The following is a 13,090-nucleotide window of genomic DNA, read 5'->3' as shown; positions in this document are numbered from 1 at the left end:
GAAATCTACTTTAAACTCTTTGGAATTAGACAAAGGCAGGGTAAACCGGAGCCTAATATTTATACTATCAGTAGGAAATTGGAACAGTCTCCGATTTCAAAGAAAAAGCTGAGGCGAGAGCTATACCTTCTGGAACAGGAGCAATAACTGCTATAAAGTAAGGAGATGCGCAGGAACGATCCCTAAAGCAAAGACTCGGAATGCGTTCAATTGGATATCCTTCGTCGGAAAAGAATATTGTATATATAAGTAAACTGATATATGAAATGATTAAATAATACATTTTGGACACCATTAACACAACAAGTTATTGTAGCCTAGTGATTTCAAATGCTTGGAATGATGTAGCGTTGCGTGTTCGATTCTTACTAGTTCTATTTTTTGAAAAGATCTTTTGTTGTGCTATTTATGGACATTCTTTGTGACATTCCTGGCTTTGCCAATAGCGCATTCTTTGTGACTTTTCTAGCTCCGCCACTGGTCCCACCTAGTGTTTGGTATTGGACCACACTAAATCCGGATTCACGCGGGAAAGTCTCACATTAGGGTGTAAAGTATTATCTAACAACAACGATTCCGTAGCAATACAATTATTTACTTGATCAAAATTACGATTTTCATTATAGATAATATAATGTAATTAATAATAATTATTCTTTTATTTTTATTGTACAAATAATACTCCCCCATATCATTTTATGTGAGATAGTTTGACTCGGCACGAAGTTTAAGAAAGAAATGAAGACTTTTAAAATTTGTAGTCCAAAATGAATGATAGAAATTTGTGTGACTGTATATCATTTATTAAGGGTAAAATAGATATTTTATAGTTAAATTGTTACTTAATATAGAAATGTGTCATTCTGTTTAAGACTGACTAAAAAAGAAAGTAAGTCACATAAATTGAGACAGTGGGAGTATATCTTCTAAATTGAATGTACTTTTCTATGATAAAATAAAACATGACATCAAAATATCATCCAAAATTAGGTAAATAGAAAAAGGACCATTAAAGTACATTTATTAACAAGAACATCATTTTTCTTACCTAAATCACTTAAGTTTCCTTCTATATATATAGAGAGAAAATGGTCTAAAATCCCCCCAATCTATACCCGAAATCTCAACTACACACTTATTCATTACGGGAGTCCTATTACCCCCTTACACTATTTTAAAGTAGAATTATTTGCTCCCTGAATGATGAGGTGGCAAAGAAAGTGTAGTCACTCTCTTTGAGAGAGTGAGAGGTAAAAATAATAATTAAAACTTTAATTTTAAAAGTATTTCTTAAATTTTATATTATTATTTTTTGATTCTTTCAAAAATCTTTATGTTTCTTTTAAAAAAATTTATTTTTATCGTCTTTCTTCTTCTCTTCACCAAAGCTACGTCGGCCTGCGGCGGCTCTGCTCCACCACCAGGTCGCCGCCCTCACCGAGCTCTAATCATTAAGTTCACTTTCATTCTCAAATCACAAATTTCTCACAATAAATTCACTTCTCATCAGTGTGAAAAATTGACAAGAACCCAAAATCGAAATCGAAAGTCAAGAGGATCGAACTTTAGAGTCATTAATGGAGAAAAATTCATCAAGTAACAGATCCATCAATGGAGAAGAATTCATCAATGAAATCATTAGGTAACAAACCCATTAATGAAAAAGACCCAATAATCGAAATGGGTTGCTCAACATTGTTAAATTGTTGCTTCAATAGAGAGCATCAAATTTTTGCTAGTGTTCATAACTCCGATGAAGCTCGAAGAAGATGGTGGCAGTCATAGAATGTATCCCCAAATCTGGAAAATCAATTGTCAAGATCAAAGAAAAAGAGGAATGGAAAAGGAAAGTAAATCAAAGAAAAAGAGGAATGAAAAAAGGAAAGTAAAAGAGAAAGATGGAAATATAGTGAAAAATAATTGCAGAATAAAATTTTTCTTTTTTAAAAAAGGTAATATTACGTGGCATGCGCGTGCAATTCACAATTTTATATAAATCTGGTTGTGTGTTTTTAAGGAGGTATATATTATACTTTTAAAATGTTTAGGGGGGTAATAGGACTCCCGTAATGAATAAGTGTGTAGTTGGGATTTCGGATATAGATTGGGGGGGTTTTAGACCATTTTCTCTCTCTCTATATATATATATATAAATAAAAAAAAGACTGGAAAAGCACCATTCTACAATTCAAACAATCAAATAGGAGTACTAAAGAAAATTATTGCGAATGAATTTATAAATATTATATCTTTGTTAACTTGAAATCTATGTATAAAAAGAAATAAATACAAACAGTTTCTTTGAAGTTTTGCACACACAGTAGACATTATATAGATAGTTTCTATTTTAGTCTCCAGTCCTAACAAAATAAAAGATGAAGCAGAAATATATATATTTAAATTCTTTAAGTTTGTTATTCCTGCGATCCAGAAACAAAAAGAAAGAACACTGAAAGGAAAAATTATCGTTCCAACCCCAAAAAAAATTGTGTTTCCTTAAAGAATTTAATCCCCTCACACGGTTTGAACTAATGTTTCTAACTATTTAATTTTATATAAATTTAAGTATTTACTTGTGCACCCAAAAGTAAAGAGCATAGATTTCAGTAAGAGGTGATGAGAATGGCAATGCGTGCGACAATGAAAAGATTTAGTGCAAGGTTGAATCTTGGTAGTATAGTAGTTAGCATCGACAATGACCAACACGAAGAATAGAAGGCATCAAAATTTAACACAATCGGAAGTAAGAATCTTGGTAGTTACAACTTCTTTGGAAAAGTTATTTGTGTCTTGGTAGTTATACATTTGGAGTTGTTTTGGTGTAAATATCAGTTCATCCAGTAGCCAAAGAAATTACATTTAATACATATTTACAAAAGGAAGTGAAAGAGGTAACAAATAGTGCAAGAAGAAAGAGCAAACTCGGCAACACCAACTGTTTGGCAGGGGAGAGGGGAGGGGGGGGGGGGGGGAGAAATACATTCTACATCTCATAGAGGTCATGAAACTAGTCGCGCGATCACGAAGAAGAACTTAAGTCGACCCTGACTTGACCTACACGATCGCGATGCTCAGAAACTTATACCATGCGATCACAAAGCACTACCAATCACACTTGTGTGATCGTTGAAGGGTCCCGAAACTGTGAAGAACACAACAACATGCTGGTGTAATATACCACAAATACAATCAGTGGCGGATCTAGAATTTTAAGATTGTCGGTGCTCGAGTAAAAAATATAAAAAAAAACATGTTAAAAGTGAGATTCGAACTCGGGTTCATCAGCACAAAAAGATTCTTAAACACCCACCCAAGAGTCAATGGACTAGTTAGATCATTTGGTCATTGGGTGCTCTAGGTTAATTATATACAAATACCTCTTAATTTCAACATAGATATATATATATATATATTCCGAAACGAGGTTAATGGGTGCTCGAGCACCCGGAGGACACCATGTGGGTCTGCCCTTGAATACAATAAATTACAATTGAAAAAAAATGACAAAAATGAATAAACAAATATTTAGATTGAGGTGTGGATATCTTGCTCTATTTAAGGAGATTCAAGCCCATTGCGATATAATCTACACCGATCCAACAACATCACTCTTGACTTATCCACTCCATGATACAACAACCTAACAACATCATACAATTCAAGCAACTCTAGGTTTAGTTGAAGAGTTCAAATTAAATCTCCCCAAAAAGAGCACCTTCCTTCGACATATAATTAGTCTCTCTTATATAGTGAATTAGTTGAGGACTTCGAATATTATTCTTTGTCTCAACTCTCTCTTTCAATACACTAATCTCAATATAATACTTCTCATCTTTTCTTATATTATTTCTTTTGTACGTCTCTTCTACACAACACAAAGTAAAACCTTCACTATTTATAGGTGAGGAATTCTTCCTTTCAATACTAAGAAGATAATGAGGTAGTAAATTGGGTAGAGGAATGACCCAAAAGTTAAATAAGTTACAAACATAATGAGGTAGAATAATAAGTGAATAATGATTGAAATAAAGAGCCGATGGTTACAAGATCAGTTACACCAAAATAATGAACACATTCTTGTCAATTTATACTCATTAACATATGCACTTAATATTTTTATTTTAATATTAAAGTGCATAAACACCAATACAGCATATATTAGAACAACAGCATCAACAAAACATTAAGGGGTCGTTTGGTAGAGTGTATTGGAGAAAATAATGCTTGCATTTGCTTGATGTATTATTAGTACCTTGTTTGGTACACTTTTCTAACCTATGCATAACTAATTCTTGTATTAGTAATAATACACTCTATTGTGTATTGAAGAGTGTATTACTAATACCATATATTTATATGCATTAGTAATGCAATGGGTTCTAATGCATGCATTAACATTATTAAAGACACAATTACCCTCAAAAACTTTTTTTACACCCTTTCCACTATATTTGTGGAGGGTACTTTTACAAACAAATATTTTTTCTAAAAAAATTATGTAATGTATAATATTTTTAGCACACCAAACCAAACATTGCATTAAAAAAATCTCATCATAACTAATACAAGCATTACTAATACACTATATTTTGTATCATTCTTATACACTCTACCAAACGACCCCTAAGAGTAAAAAGTTCACCGAAAAGACCATTGGGATTCGTTCGGAATCCCATGCAGACAAACAAGATATGCTACTGCAATAAATTCGACGCTCTGGACTCATTGAAACCATCGAAATATGGATTTGAGGTCTCCTTGAACCGACACCCGTTATTTCATCCAAAAAATATCAAAATACCCCTGGAACCTCCAGAAATTAAACCAAGATCTTACCTAAGCCTAAAATCACCTCCTGAATCCAACAGAATCGATGGAAATCTAATTTGAGCATCTGAATTCCGAATATTGACTAAAGTCAACTCTTGGCCTAAATTCACTTCAACCTCCAATTCAAGGACTCAAATCCATATTAAGACTTTGAAATTGAAAATGACAACACTCCTAGACCAAATTTCACATTTCATAGCTGATGGAACTGAAAGAATTTCATTCTGAGACTCATATCTTCGGATGTTGACTGAAGTCACTTATATCAACTTAAGAGTCTCCAAAACTCTAAAACTTCCAAAAAAAATTCTCAACTTTTTGATCTCACCACAAAACTAACCTCATAAACTAATCAAATACAACTCGATGGAACTAACAGAAGGGTAAAATTGTAATTTTTCATAAATTTCCAAAAATGACATTTAGGGTCATTACGACAACAACTTATCAATATATATTTTTTGTCAAATACCTCAATTACATATTATCAGTTTGATCACGTCTATCTAAACTTGTAACATTTTATTTATAAAATTAATTTTCACACTTAAACCTATATGTTGTTAATTTATAGTTGGTCAATTCCAACAAGCTCCTAATATCATTTTGAAGTCGAATGATCATACGCTAGTTGGTCTACATTTTGTCATGTCTGGTTGATCAAAATAAAAAATTGTGATGATAAATTATTAACTATGATAAAATACTGTAACACTTTAAATGTGATAAGTGAATTGAAAAAAAACTAATTAGTATCTTGGGTACTAAATTCTCATAGTTTGGTGTTGTTGACAAATTTTATGTCTACTACTTTTCTTATTATTTATAAGTAAAATTAAAACCTCTAAAAAAAATTAAGAAGTACCCTAACTCAAAAATTTATAACTAAAAGCAAGTAAAATAAATAAGAATAATGAATAAAAATTATTTGACTCTTAAATAGAATTGTAATACGATAAAAAAAAAAGATAGTGCATTCATAAAAATAATTCATATTTGTGAATGCAAGTTTAGACTTGATTAATCCTTCAAAATCAAAGCATAAAATTTTTTTCTTATAAGAAATTAGGTTTATTAATAAAGAGAAATAAACATGTAGACTAGATACCATATTGAGAAAATCTGATCTTGAACTATATATATTTATTACTTTACTTTTTCTATCTTTGAAGCTAATTAGGAAAAATCATTGATTCCACAATACTTTTCAATAGACTTGCACAAGGGGCTTGCTTTTACTAAAAATCAACCCAAAAATAGTTGCTTGGGCTGTAGCAAGCCCAAAAGGCAGAACCATAAAGAATGAAAAAAACATTAAAAAAAAGACCAGGCCAAAAAGGCCCGATCCAAAAAAAAAGACCTATTGCTATATGGGCTGCTATATTATTAGGGTTTCTAATAGGGGGTTTCAAAATTTCTCTTCTCAACTTCCTCTCTCTAGTGAATAGGTTGATGGAAATGAGGTTTCACAATACTAGTCAGGTTCATGTTCTTCTTTGGATGATCAACACTCATGGCCCTCTTTGGTGTGCGTTGTTGTTTCTCAGCTTGTAGAAGTAAGATCTATCTCCTTCTCTTATTAACTAATTTTCATATTTGTAATCCTAGATTAAAAGGTCCATCTGTCCATTCCTTTTTCCTGTCTAGATGTTTAGTTTGGTGGATGGGATTGTTGTGTATCCCTAGGAGTCTATAGATGGTTGTTAGGGTGCCGGTTGGTTAGCTCTATGTTGGTGTTCCTCTAATTCCTTATTTTCTTGATTCAAATCTAGTTTCTTTTTAATCGATGGGTCTGTGTTTTTCAACTGAAGCAGGGGTACTAGAGTGAAACTAGAAGTTTTCGACCTCCTTCCAATAAGAAAATTATTATTTTAATATACTTATAAATATTATCAAATTTTTTCAAATTTTAAAATCAATTAATCCATATAGATGCCATGATTTTAATGACTTGGTTTATGTTCAAGGAACTTTTCCTATCATAAATACAGTTGTACACTTTCTTAATTACACTTTCAAACTACAACATAATGAGTAAGAGATTCATTCACTTATTTTTCCTTACATTAGGCAAAAACTCTTTCTTTTGAGGTGCAATTTTCTCCAATGAATTTTCTGGTAAGAGGAAGAAGGGAATTGTATTTGCAATTAGTAGCGTGCTAATCAAATGGTAACACTTTTGAATTTCACTAAAAATATGACATTATTTATAGATTTTGGTATCTTTGTTTTTCTTTATGTGTATATTTTGTAATGTCGTATGTCGCTAGGTTATTGCACAACATAAGTATCTTGATGTGTTGACAGATTTGATGGTTTAAAGAAGGAAGATAAAAAAAAATACACTTAGCTTCTATAAACGTATGCTTAGAGGTATTCCATCACTTAATAATCATATGTCCATAAGTACATTATAAAGGTGATCTTCTCCTTCTTCTTTTTTTTCCAACTGAATTCATTATAAAGATTGAATTTTTGGAAGAATTTTTCTTTTGGAAGGTAAATAATAAGTAATATTGGAAAACTCAATTTCTTGTTCATTCAAAAAATAAAACTTGAAAGTATGACATGATCAGATAGATCCGATGAATCGAATGATAGATGACATAACAGAACAATAAGGAAGTGAGTTTCACAAGTTTCCAAAGGTCGACTTTAAGACTGTTGCTTATTAGTAGGAATGGAATGAAGAAACTTAATACCTGTATTACGTGCAAATAGATCAAATATGTATAATATTTACTAAAAAATGGATAATATGAATATCCAGATTATCAATACCCATTTTTTGGCTTGTCATTCTTCATGACTTATTGTCTTTTAGGAGTCCAAGCTTGTGGACCATATTGGATATGCTATTGTTGCGACCCTAAGCTTATTTTAGTTTTTAGCTTGTGTTCACTTGAATATTCTTGAAACCACGGATAATATAAGCATATACGATATGTTTTATCCATTTTCATTTAATCCGTTTTGATCCACCCATATCCGACCTGATCCGCCCATTTGCCTCCTTTGTCTTGATCATGCCTAATCCTCTGATCACAACTAGTTAATGATTCTTTACGATGAGAAGCGGAGGCAAGACTGGTTGAACATACATACATTGTCACTCTCCTTGATGCCCCCTTCTTAGGTATCCCAAAAAACGTCTTTTCTTCTCATCGTGTCGGAAATCTTATGATAAGTATTCGGTTATAAAAATTGTAAGAATTTTTCATAGATTGAGGCGTGTCAACGACACTATCCTTAAGAATATTTCATTTGATATAGGTGTATCTCTAGAATTTAATAAGCTCTTCTAGTATAAGACTGAGAGCACAAAAACTAACAAAGATCCATCAAGAAAGAAAACCCAACACACTATAATATGGTAGGAATATTTTGAATTGATCTCTACCAAAGAGAAGAACTTGTGTTGATTTATAGGAGAGAGAATTCATCAAATGGGATAGATAAAATACTCTAACATTTGCTGAATACAATCAAGAGGAAGAATAATGACAATATACTGTAGTATGATGACTACATAATGGTCATAAATTGGTAACGACTAAAACATAAACAAAGGCTCAGTTATATGATATTAGAGATAATATCTCAGGTAGTCACTCAACTATAATTGAATTTGAGTGTGTTTACCATCTTTTCTTCACGGGGAAGATCGTTCCAAGATTTTGCAATCATCTTTGTGAATTCCCAACGTTTCCTTGGATAAAGAGACTTGAGGATGACTCTTTTTCAGAATAGAAGAAGTTGTAGTCATTCCATCTAGGTTTAGGGAGATTAAGGTCTCTCTCCTTCCTCCTCCTCCTCTTGCCCCTCTGTCCTGAATAGTGGTGAGGTGGTGGATTGTCAAGTACAATTGCGTTACAAGATGGGTTTGTTCTTTTGGATGGTATATTACTCCATTGAGAACGTCAGATTCCACTTTGATAGACCTCAAACAACTAGAGTCAAATTTGTCATAAATTGTCATTTTGTTGAAAATTTGTCTCTGGTTATTTGGGGTCTGTCAAAGTGGGATCTGAAGTTCTTAATGGAGTAATCTACCATCCAAAAGAACATGCCCCATTTTGCAATGCAATTATACTTTACAATCCACCACCTCACCACTATTCAAGATAGAGAAGCAAGCGGAGAAGGAGGAAGGAGAGAGACCTTAATCTCTCAAAACCAAGATGGAATGACTACAAATTTTCTATGCTGAAAAAAAGTCGTCCTCAAATTTCTTTATCCAAGGAATCTTTGGGAATTCACAAAGATGATTTCAAAATCTTGGAACGATCTTATTCCTAAAGAAAAAATGGTCACACTCACTCAAATTTAATTTACCGGAGACTAAGTAAGAATGCGTAAGTTTTGAAAATTTCAAATTTCAAATTTAAAAGTTCAAACTAAATTTGAAACTTGAAATTTCAACTTTCAAATTTAAGATTTCAATGTATATATTTGAAAGTTCAAAATTCAAATTTCAAAGTAAGTTTGCTAAGTAAAGTATTAAATTATTGAAGTTTGTTTAATTATTTAAAATTAAATTATATTTATAGAATTATTTTATATATAATTTTATTAGAAACAAAAGAGATTCAATATTTACAAGGAAAAATCCCAAAAGTAGCCTAACCTGAAAAAAGAAATAGGAAACCAATAAATCAAAAGAAAAAAAAAACAAAAAAGGAAAGGTCACAAAGATCTGGACCATTCCCAATAAAATGAACCTTCGTTGACTCCTAGTTGCTCCATGGTCGGAGAAATCGGCCTCTTTGATGAAGGTACCGGTGAGAAGAGGATAGAAGATAGTTCAAACACCTCCAATATATAGACATAGATCAAAATGGATCCGAGTTTGGACAAATTTCATTGAAAGCGCTCAAAAACTCTCACAAATGCCATGAAATAAGGTCATTTGAAGACTTCTTCAACTCAGATTGATCAGTTCTATACCATAAAATGAAGTTAAGTGAACAAAACTTTCTCCTCTGTCATCTTTGTGCACTGTTATACTTTGATTTAATTCATCCATACCCTTCTCTGTAGGTTGAGCCCCAAAGAGGTTGATACCATTGCATAAGGAGGCCACATATGAGTTCCATCTCGGCATAAACAATCTAATGCAATTACGTCCGCTGATGAAAGTGTACGGGTACTGTCATCGCTTTTTGATATTTCTTTGTCATTAATGTCTGGTTGTTCTTGTTTGTCTCAATTATGCTTGTGTATTGGCATCCTTGTTTTGGATGTTTCTAATTCTAAGATTGGGTATTTGTGTTTTATATAGGTGTAATATTGCTTTCCCTTTTGGTGGTAAATCTTGAAAATATGAGTAAATGATGTATGTTATGCTTGCAAAAAGAAAAATTGGTTACCTAAATAATCTGCAAGAGTGTTGCCTTCCCAAGGATGTGCTCCACTCTTTCATTAACATTAATTCTCAGACCATTAATACTTTTCACCTCCACCAGGCTGCTCCAAGGATCTTCCCAAATTCCATTCAAAATCTTTTGGAGCATTAATGAGTCAGTCTCCAATATTATTGGTAAGTACTAATGCAATATACAATACTCTAGTCCTATTCTCAAGGCCATAGCCTCAGACATTAGAACTGAAGTTACTCCCAAACCAAAAGACTCACCATGTATCTAATTTCCTTCATCATTTCTAATACAAGAAGCCCCAACACTAGGGCCACCAACTCCTTTCATTGCACCATCTGAGTTACACTTGTAGGACCCTTATAATCTGGACGATCTCCAGTACACCATATTACAATTAATAAGTGGTGTATATTCAGTTAAAAAAAATGAACCATCAGATGTTAAGTATTAGGAATGTTTTGCAACCAATAATAGCTAACAATAGCTGGATGATATAAATTTCTATTGACCTCCATAACCATACCATAAAATGATTACCTCCATGAGAAATTATTTTTCTCCTTTTCCGGATCAGCCAAGTGATAAATGACGGGACAACCTTGAAGAGAGGTCTAATCTTTGTCGAGCAATCCCTACTACACCATTTATGTATGGTATCATTAGGCTGCAAAAATGACCTTGCACATTAGCAATAATACTTGTATTAAATGTAAGACAATAGTTGTAATGACTTGAATAAAGCCTTTAAATTTATTCAAATAAATTTCAAATGAAACTACAACTTACAACTTACAATTTACAAATATTAGAGGAGTAACTAATCTACCATCCACCTTCTAGGAAGAGTTCTGTTCCAACTAGTTTTCGTATATAAACCTAATTTTTGTATTGTCCAATAAAATTTCTTTCTAACTCTCATATCAATTTGACAAAAACATCCTACAGAACTGGCAAAAATGCTTGAAACTCTAGTGCCTCCATTCCGTCGTCACTATTATATCCAATTATTGAATCTAATTCAGCTTCTTGTTAGGAAGTTAACTTTGGCAAATCATTATTTCGTCTCTAGACGTAGAGTCAATCTCTAAATAAAATTGATATCTCTAAGTTGTCTTGTGCCAATGAATGTGTGTGATCTCCAATTAGAAATCTTGTCGCACTGAAAGTAGCCTCTGAAGCAACTGATCAAGCTTGAGTAGCTAGAACATCACAAACCATTTTGCTAAGACTTGGAAGTGCACTGCCACGCTTTCTCCACCATTCTAATATTTGTAAGTTGTCATGCTTGTCTATAACTGATTTCAATCCCTGTTTAAGATATTCTTCAAGATCATCATGGTTAGAAGAATCAAGACGAAGAAAACCTCTCATATAATTATCAATACTATCACTGTTGTTAGCATTAGAACTTTGAGAAGCATCTCGTTCATTATTTTCCATAAATCTATATTTATCATACAAATATTTGGCTTGCACTTTTATGCTAGGCTTACAAAGTTTTTATTTCGTTAAAATTTCTAAAGTTTCATAAATTTGATCAAAAAGTTCTTGTGCACCTCGTAATTTATATTAAGGATTAAATAAAATTGAAATTAAATAAATTTGAGGAATGGGAAAAAATATTTTTAAAATCTGTCAACTATAGCTACAATTGTCGGTTTAAAATTTTTATTTTTTTGTATTCAACAAATTATATTAAAATAACATAAATATTTACTAAGACCGAAGAAATAGTAAGATGATAAATATTAGAAAATATTTTTGTAGTATGATTAAAAAAAAATTAAAAATCAAATAGTTGTTTAGTTTCATCCAATCTTGTTCACAAATTCTATCTAGTGGGTCAACATTATGGGAATTAAAAACCATTTGTACGGGTTATTGAAAATCATAAGCAATTAAAATCATTTCATAAAAAGAATTCCACCTAGTTTTAACATGTCTTGAAATTTTCCGTGGTGGAAGATCACATAGTACACAACGCTTGTTAAATTCCCTAATTCTAGCAGCTATATGAGTATGAAAATTCATTGAACATCATATTCAATTTTCATACAACCACAATCAAATAACTCAACACCATCTTGTACAAATAAATTAAATATATGTCAACTACAGATACCCCCCGCCCCTTTCTAAAATACTAAAAAAAAAACCTTTTTAAAAATTGTTTTGAATCTTACCTTTTCTTATTATTCCACCTAGAGAAATCTAAATGGACAAATTGATTAGGACGACTAATTCCATAGGTATAGAAATATGAAAAGAGTTAGCAGCAATTGGACATAGTCTAGCCTTTAACATACTAGCAACGTTGATGATATTAGAGGCATTATCTAATGCGACACTCATCACTTTATCACAAAGCATATAAAAATCTTAAATTTCTAAAATAGTTCCTGCTATATAAGCACCATTTTTTTCTCTACACATTGTCTGTAACATAAGCTTCTTTTTTTTACAAATTCCAGTTAGTCCATTATTATCATACCAAAAAAGCACTTCATTTCACAAACTTTCAAGATACTTTGATCAAATAGCCGATACATATTTTCAATCTAATCCTTTTTTTTTGTCTCTAAACTATTATGTGAATCGAGTTCACAGTCTTTCCCTTGGTTTCTTGCATAAAAGCATCAAAGTTCTATGTTCTAGTAGTATGTTACTCCTTTGTTGGGGGGTGGGGGGTGGTGAGATAATCATTATGTTTATAATTTTGTAACTTCATGATTGAAAACTTTTCCATCCTCATCAATAATCATGGATTTGATCCAACACTTGTTTGTGCATTTGATCCTCATAGTAATATTGAATTATATTATCACATTATCGTTGCAGTCCCCCCCCCCCCCCCCCCCTTTTTTTTTTTTTTTTTTTTTCTT

This window comes from Solanum tuberosum, unplaced genomic scaffold (genome assembly GCF_000226075.1).
Source record: "Solanum tuberosum cultivar DM 1-3 516 R44 unplaced genomic scaffold, SolTub_3.0 scf00056, whole genome shotgun sequence".
NCBI lineage: Eukaryota > Viridiplantae > Streptophyta > Magnoliopsida > Solanales > Solanaceae > Solanum > Solanum tuberosum.
This window is presented reverse-complemented; position numbering follows the sequence as displayed.